The 8,219-nt window shown below is 48.2% G+C and overlaps 1 protein-coding gene across 7 annotated transcripts in view; it reads left to right on the forward strand.

Moving 5' to 3' along the window:
* The window catches only part of LOC125958970 (ankyrin-3), a 52,794-nt gene that overhangs the window by 1,367 nt on the left and 43,208 nt on the right, over positions 1-8,219 (forward strand). The window lies entirely within an intron of this gene.

The raw sequence follows: 8,219 nt of genomic DNA on the forward strand, positions 1-8,219 counted from the left end.
AATTTCCCTGTCCATCTTGTTCTGACATTTTGCAATGCACCCACCAAACCCACCCAAATCGTGACCTTTTACGTCTCTTCTCATCGATTGCCGGCCCAGCTCTCTAGAGCGCTGTATGTCTCTCCACATTTCTCACAATCTCATTTGGAGGAAGAAAAGTTCAAACTGTGGGGGAAACCGTTCGCGTCCTTTACGTGCGTAGTCTTGTGCAGTCACGGGGAAAGAGACATTTTCCGATGTGGATTAATTCGGAGCATTAGCGGCGAACAAAGAGTGCCCTTTGTTCTAAAGCTAGTGCACCATATAATTTTGCGAACGCGAATTCGAGCGCAATAACTCATCTCATGCTGGGCACGTTGCTTACAATGATTAGTGCGGTATGGAAACTGGTTTTGAAGAAAAAAAAAGGAACAAGTAATGAGACCCAATCCAAGCTCGCCATGCCAACGATCGGATGTTTGACATAACATTTCAAATATTTGTCCATCACGGCACAAATAGGCACACCTATTACCTTTTTCCATTTACGATTAGTGCCTTATCGCTTCCGCCGTCCGATGCACTTCGGCTTCGACGACGATACATCCCCCCTGGTGCACGTTCCTATCAACGCTGTCCTGTTCGTTGCTGCTGCAGTTGTCAGCAAACCAATTGTCGGCTGACACAGAACAGCAGAGGTGCGGGCCCTCTCAACCCTGCGTGGTGTTGTTTACCTAACCTTTGGTGGCCCATTCGCCTGTGAAATTATGCTGATAACTGTGGCCATTCGTGTGCCTCCTATGGAGTACTCTCTAGAAGACCTTTACTTATTATTTTTGCTAAAGGTGTTCAAGTCGAGTGTTTTTTGTTGAGAAGAGTATAAGTCTTCCATAAAAACTTAAAAAATACTTTTTTTTATCTTATCATTCAATTCCTCTCATTATACGCGAACTTCCTCTGCGGAACGAGGTTCTCAACGAGCTTCTGCTCAACACACCGAACGCTGAGCAGCAACATCGAGTGCTCCGTATCGCCATCTACGAAAAAATCCCAAGGTCAAGCCCTGTTCCCGCCATCCAAATAGCCGTCGTCTGCGTTCTCTTCGTGTTCGAGGTTTGTTCGCGCGCGTTTGGGGCGCAAAGCGTTTCCGTCGTCGCCACATCTCGACAGGGTTTTGCTAGTCCCGCGTAAACCCACATACCCCATCGCGCGCGCATTGGCGTCTTGTGTGTGAGATCAAACCCCCTCTTCTACCCCATTTGCAAGTCGCAAGTCCCAGCAGACGGACCACGGTAGCAGTTAGCACACTAAACCAGCACACCAAGATACCAACAAACAGCGCGTGATGGTACATACAAACACACACACACGTGGCGTGTGGAATCGGGATCTGATGTCATCGTTGAATTCGGTGTTCTACCGTTTCGCGGGGCCGGTCTCTACTAGCTGGCCATTGAGCGGACGAATATTTTAATCTCGATTGTATCATTCCCTCCTAGCCAGCCGCCAAAAGGTGCGAAGAAGCGGAAGACGATGGCCGCGTGCACACACCAAGGTTCGAGAGTAGGTTGGCCGTCGTGCGCGTTGTGTGTTCCTGGTGTTGGCACGGATTTCGCCAGCCACCAGCGTGTTGAATGTCTTACACATTTCAAGCTGGTAATTAACTTGTTTGTGTAAATATTTGCCTTAGTATGTATACATTTTCTAAAGCAAATCCGTCGACTATTGTCTTGTGCAATCCCGCTTAAATTATGTACTGCAGGTGTTTGTAAAATTGTGATAAAGATTCGTTTCACGAATGAATCTCTTCAAAACACTGGGCACTTCTGTGCCCAATTAAGATGCTCGTACTATCTGTAAAGGTGAAGCGAAGCGACTTGTCTTGTGACTGGGAATGTCTTCATCTTTCAGCACGATTGAGTCCGTAATCTATCTTCCTTGAATGGGGCGTCCATTTGTAAACTCACTCGAAAGTGATACCTCCTCCATTGAGCATTCATCAGACCGCATCCAATTACTGCTCCATGAGGCTGACTAACCAATCTCGAGCCCCGTTCGTCCCCCGGGGCCCTGGCCCTGGCCTCTAGCCCCACCAGACACTATGAGCACTATCAATTACAGCAGCCGAAGAAGCTTCTGCAGATCTCTTCTCGTGGATGCCGTGGATGAAGAAGGCTTGACTATCAATTGAACAAGGCCGCGATCTCCGCGCATTGTCCGGTGGAAATCCAAACGCTCGCCGTGGTCGCCTTTTTGGACGCGACTCCACGAGGGCGATTGGCTAAGGGATGGAATTAATATGTTTTTCGGCGCACAAAGCCAATGCCTACTGCAAAACCTCAGGATGGGGCTTAGGTCATCGTAGAGCGGAAATATGCTAAATTGATACATAACCTCTTCTCGGCGTATGACTGCAGACCGTTGATGGAATCTGTTGATGATGGAGATGCTGCTGGATGACGAGTTTATGGTTTCTGTGCACTCCACGAGAGCGCCGATTCTTGGTGGCAGAAACCTGTGGGAGCTTCTTCTCGTTACGCAAATTGCGGCACTAAAACCATGCCATGATTCGCTGTCGCGTTGACGAAGGCCATCTTGTTTTTTTTTTTTCCTACAAAACGGAACAGACTCATTAAACCCTACTTGTACGGCTGTGGCATAATTTGCTTTTAATGGCGGAAATGGCATCACGGCATTGTGTCAAACTTGATCCGGTCACAATCCAGCAGACAGCTTGATGAAACAGATCTCCGGTGCGGTGACCATCATCTTGTTCTGGAATGCGGGTTCTGGTGCACTGGATCTTCGGAGGTAGCAGTAATATCGGATCCAGCGGATTGTGCAGTCTTGGTTTTGCTAATGATGTGTCGCGCTTCGGTGTGCTGAGAGAAGCGCCTTTCCGTTCAACAACTTTCAGTGCCAGTTCCAGGGTTCTGCTCCGTTGATTTCGATTTTATCTGCTCCATTTCTAGGGCATCTCTTGGCACTACTTACTCTTTGTCTGCTGTGGCTGACAGCTTTCGTGTTTACGGTTTTGCTACGCGATTGTTTGCAAGTTGTCCAAGTAGAACTGTAGATCAATTATAGACCCTAGAGCGTTGATGCTACGAATTTCTGGTGATGAGGTTTTATTTGTGATACGAATCATTTATATTTTTGGAACAGAAATACGGCTTAGACTGACTCATGATCGTACACATAATCGTTGATAAGCGGACGTAGCTTTGTAATGACTGGCAAACTGAGTCACAACGATTCTGCTTGCCATGCACGCTCTGCACATTACGCATAAGTATGCCAACTGCATTCAAAGAACCATTTCTCCAACCACTTTCTACGATGCATTCTATTAGTAAGCAAATATTGACGAAGGCACATTCGTAAACACTGCACCAGACGGTGCGCTGTCTGGCTACAGAACGAACCGCGTCATGTCGTCTGATCGTCTATGTATGCTTACAGCATTCGTTTCGCAATGCACCTGTACATAAGCTCAATAATGCATTGCACTGCTTACCAACTTTGCTGCGATTGAAGCTTCATTTCGAACACATCTCCCGTGCACATCATGACCGAGGGGAACTTTCCTCGCGTGAAACGGTGCCTCCCGAACCGCTCGGTAGCATAGAACCGTAATTTGCCTCGTGCGCTTAATGATTCTTTATATCCGCTCCAGTGACTGTGACGGGCTGTGTGGCTGTTGTCGCTGTTGAGAGGAAAGTGTTCGTTGTTCCCTCCCCCCTCCTTCCCCTGGCCTACCTGCCCGTCTGATAGTTCGCCGTATCGTGCGTTCCGCGGTGCTGTTGGAGCACAAAAAAAAGCGGAAAGCAAACTGAGCTTAGTATACATGACTTTTTGAATGAGGCTGTTTGGTCCATTGATCTAACCGAATACAGAGGATTTAACAGCAACTACCCCCCCTCCAATTAGTAGTTGTGTTTGAAGCGAAAACCGGAAAATCCAATCAAATGGCGTCAAATGGCGTGAATATGTCGCGTTTTCCGCTGCCGCGGCTCACGGTCACCATGCTGGTTGTTTGGCGAGTATTTTGTTTCGTTTCCCATTTAATTACAAGCTTCTGTCTTCACTGTCTTACCTTTTTGACGATACGTCCGTTTATGCGCCATTTTTTATACATGGGTGGAGCTCTAATTACGGACAATCGTTTATTGGTAGATATGCTGATTGTTTATATTCCAAGGAATTGTTTCTGCTTTGTTCATCTAATCGCGTTTTCGTTCAACAGACGAATAGTTTCACATAACTTTCGATTGCCATATTTTCATATACGTTTCGCTGTTTTTGGTTTTGGCAATTGATAAACTCGTTGTAAATTTTTTACAATCTAGCCATATGCTTGTAATTCGTGTTAGGGAACTCCACGTACATAACCGGCTAGCTTCAAGCGGGAAGATACTAGATCACGCTGCTCGCGCAGTGTCCCTCTGACGCATTTGGACGTTTCAAGTTCATCAATATTTGATGCCTTGAACAACACTCCCCATATCGTATGCTTCGTCGCTCAAGACGCGCTGCCCATTCATACCCACGGACTGTTTTGAAATGGATCCCTCTCTGTTGAATATTCCTGTCGCCCTTTCGGTCCGTGATGTTATACACAAGAAGAACCCCTCTAGAGATACCATCAAACATGGTGGATGGACATTTTAGTTCAGCCACAAAACACAGAGTGAAATCATCGCATGCACACAGCATCAGCTTAATTCGGAACATTCGCGGTCCAGGTGGGGACCGGTTTTCGGTTTCTTTTCCCGATCCGGAGTGCCTGGAGATGCGCCCAGAACCGGCGAAGGTGTTGTTTGCGAATGTAATAATTCTACAAATGGCAAAACCCCCCATCACTCGTTGGCGTTTGTGTACGCGGCAGTCATTTGTTGGGGTTTGTGGTCATCAGCGTCATTTGATCGCAGTTTTTGGTAGCGACCAGATACTGCCAGATTCACACCTTTGAATGGTCAATTCGGTGCGACGCGACATCGAAAACGAAGAAGGAGAATTGTAATGATTGGCGACCCCGTCTCGAAGAGCTCATGTTCCCTTAACTTTGTCCCAACTTTGTTATCGATCTCTGAGTCCATCCGAAGTTTATTGTCGGTTAATGTGTTGGAGAACTTGGGATGCCGTGGACCAGGGTAATGCCGTAATAAGCGTACATCGAATGCACCCAACTCTTCTTCGATCGACCCTTGATCGACCTGTAACTGGCCTTACCTTTTGCCCAGAAAAGGGCAGCTACAGACAACAGACAATCCCAGACCCAGAGAGAAAGAGAGAAAGAGCCCAACCAGTGCGAAAGGAAAGGAGCTGGTACCAGGGTCTCGCTGGCCGGCTTGGTCTGGTCGAATTGTGTCGAGGTGATATTAAATCACCGCGAAAAACCGCGAAAGGTCCCCTCCGCAACGGCCACGGACGGCACACACCATCGCGCGCCGTTTCGTGTGTTTCGTGTGTTTTTCCTTTCTCAATCTTTCGATTTTATTTTATTTTTATTTCATTTCGTGAGGCCATCGGAGGAGGAACGGCCAGGCAGTGGCGTGCCATGTCATTCCACTCCCCACCCCCTGCGTCTGTCCCTTACCCCTTGCTTGGTATGAGGGGGGTTCGCTTCATTCCATTCCATCGTTGCGTTGCGTCCCAAAAATGGTGCGTTCATCCGGAACCGGTTCCCGGGTTTGCATTGGAGTTGCATGGTTACGTCCAAAGTGCGGCCTGGGGGAAGAGGGGTCTCTTATTCGCCCGGCCAATGCCTTGCTTATCGCCTGAAAGCCTCACCATCAATCGATATCTCGTTTTGCCAACGTCGAGTGGTGTTGGTTGATGAAGGAGCTCTACGGGTTACGCAACGTCGCAGCGCACGTCCACCTCTCGGGCGTGAGTCGCGAGCCGGCCGGTAGTCGAGTAGGGCGGGCGCGCGTGCGAATCGATAATCGTTGGATGAGTGTGTAGTCAGTAGCGAAGGAAAGCGATTTACACCTGGCGTTTCGAGTACGCAAAATGCTGTATGTTATCTTGATTCATTGCGACCTTCATGGACCTCCTCTCCAGCATAAGTCTGTAATAAGCTCCAAATAGTAGTTTGTTGTTACTAGCAGACGCACACAAACGACTGGACTGGATTCGCGGTATCTAGCTATCTGCTACCGCCACCAATTGCGATTGAATTATCTTATCGATTTCGCAAACGGAGAGACGTTTTGCGGTACAGGCGTGTGCCGTGCTCGGGCACGTCATGAATTGATGAGCAACAAACCTCAGCAAAGAATGGCATAAGATAGCAGCGATAGAGCATAAAAAAGCAAAACACAACCTTCGTACGACGATACTCCGCCACGATACTCGAAGTGATTGTGGCCATTTATAGCCTCGGCCCGTCGCGGCGAGGTGCGCTTGTGGTGTTGCCAGCGGCCAGAATCGATAGAAAAAGGTTGATGTGTGTGGGGGCTTGTCATTTCACATGGCCCTTCCCTTTCTGCTGGACCTTCACTGATTGTGCATAGGCGAAGAAGAAGAAGGACGACCACCACTACGTCTCTTCTCCCGCGCGATCGCCAGAAGCATAATACGATGTGTTTCTCGTGAAGGAAAGGGGTTTGCTGAAAGAGAGGGAAATGTAATGAATCTTGAATGACCTCTTGGATGCAAAATTCAAGGCCTTAGCTCATAAAAAATATGATGAAGCCTTCTGGGAAGTCTTCCTCGTTGGCGGAAGGTGGCTGCCTGAACGCTGAAGGAAGTCCATTCAAGCTCCATCTTGTACCCTTGCTGTGTGTGTGTGTATGCACATTTTGATGCTCAATTAACGTTCCAAAACCCACAGCGTCCGTGGGTCGTTGGACAGGACCGCCGTCCTTAAGCTATCCAGCTTATTTATTAAATCCCGAGGAGAACTTTGACGGGTACGAGTTTTATGCTGGCACTTTTCCGGATCCAATTAAGGTAATTGTGGCTAGTGTGGCCATTTTATCGCCGGATCGATCGCCACTGGCACGACCACACGAGTGCTTCAGTGATAGTTGTGGCGACGGATGTTTTTGTTTTATTGATTTATGATTTTCCTGTGCCAGCAGCTCGGACACTGTCACCCGAGAGCCTCCTTCTAGTTGTGACCTCCTGAGACGGTTCGGTGTCTATAAGCGGGCTAAGATTTCCTGTATCTGATGTCTGACACGAAGAGAGAAAGAGAGAGCGAGTTGGTGTTGGTGCTTGGCTCCATGCATGATGATGATGATGATGATGATCCATTTTTCAAAAAAACAAGGAAAATGTTCCCAATCCATCATTGGAGTATGTAGGACGACGGTGGTCGTCGGACCTGCACACCAAACTCATGGAGACGCTTCTGAAGCATAGATGTACTATGACAGATAGCACCGAGACCTTTATTTTTAGTTCGCTTCCAGCATGGACGTCTGGGCCATGCTCTCTCCAGTGTGCTCCATGCTTCTTGTTTTTCTCTCGAGTTTCCTTGTCGAGGCCAGATGTGGTCAAAGACACAGAGCGAGCGACAAGACACAAGAAGGTATTAATAGGATTTCGGATGGCTGGCCCAATTTCTAACACTCGCCTGCTAATGAAGGCTCGAGGCGGCTCGTCTGGACAACCTGGAGGGTGCTAATGAGATTGTATCTTTAAAACACCCAGCCAGCACACAACACAACATGTCTAATGCGCCGCGAGTTTGGTTGGAACCATATTTTATCTGGATGCACCAATCTCGGCACTCGGACTCAGCAGGAGCAGATGCTCGCAGGAGGTTAAAGCGAAGGTGTGTGTGCGTGTGAGTTGCTTAGAAAGTGTGGTGCTACACTCTACTTTCACAACAAAAAACCTTTTAATTAGCTATGAACTGGATGTTGTTTCGGGGTCCACGAGATGTCGCAGTGTTCCGAGCCAAAGGTGTTAACGAAGAAGCACTCTTGATCGTAAGTGGTGCTGCTGCCAGTGGCCTCCAGCGAATCATACGTATCGCCATACATGGAGGCCTTCTGACACAGCACGCGGGCCGCATTGCCTGCCGGACATTCGTGAGTCCGTGAAATGGCGCTTGCGTAATTTAATTGGCGAATAAAGTTAATTAATTAAACGAAAATGGTGGCTCCCGGGGCACTGGACTGTAGACGTAATCTCAGTGTGGCACACGGGTGTTGTCGTGAGTCTCCGGTGGGGGGAACAGGTTCACTTCAGGGCCAACCGGCACCGAAGAGCAGTTGAGATTATCA

Source organism: Anopheles darlingi, chromosome 2 (assembly GCF_943734745.1).
Source record: "Anopheles darlingi chromosome 2, idAnoDarlMG_H_01, whole genome shotgun sequence".
NCBI classification, from domain to species: domain Eukaryota; kingdom Metazoa; phylum Arthropoda; class Insecta; order Diptera; family Culicidae; genus Anopheles; species Anopheles darlingi.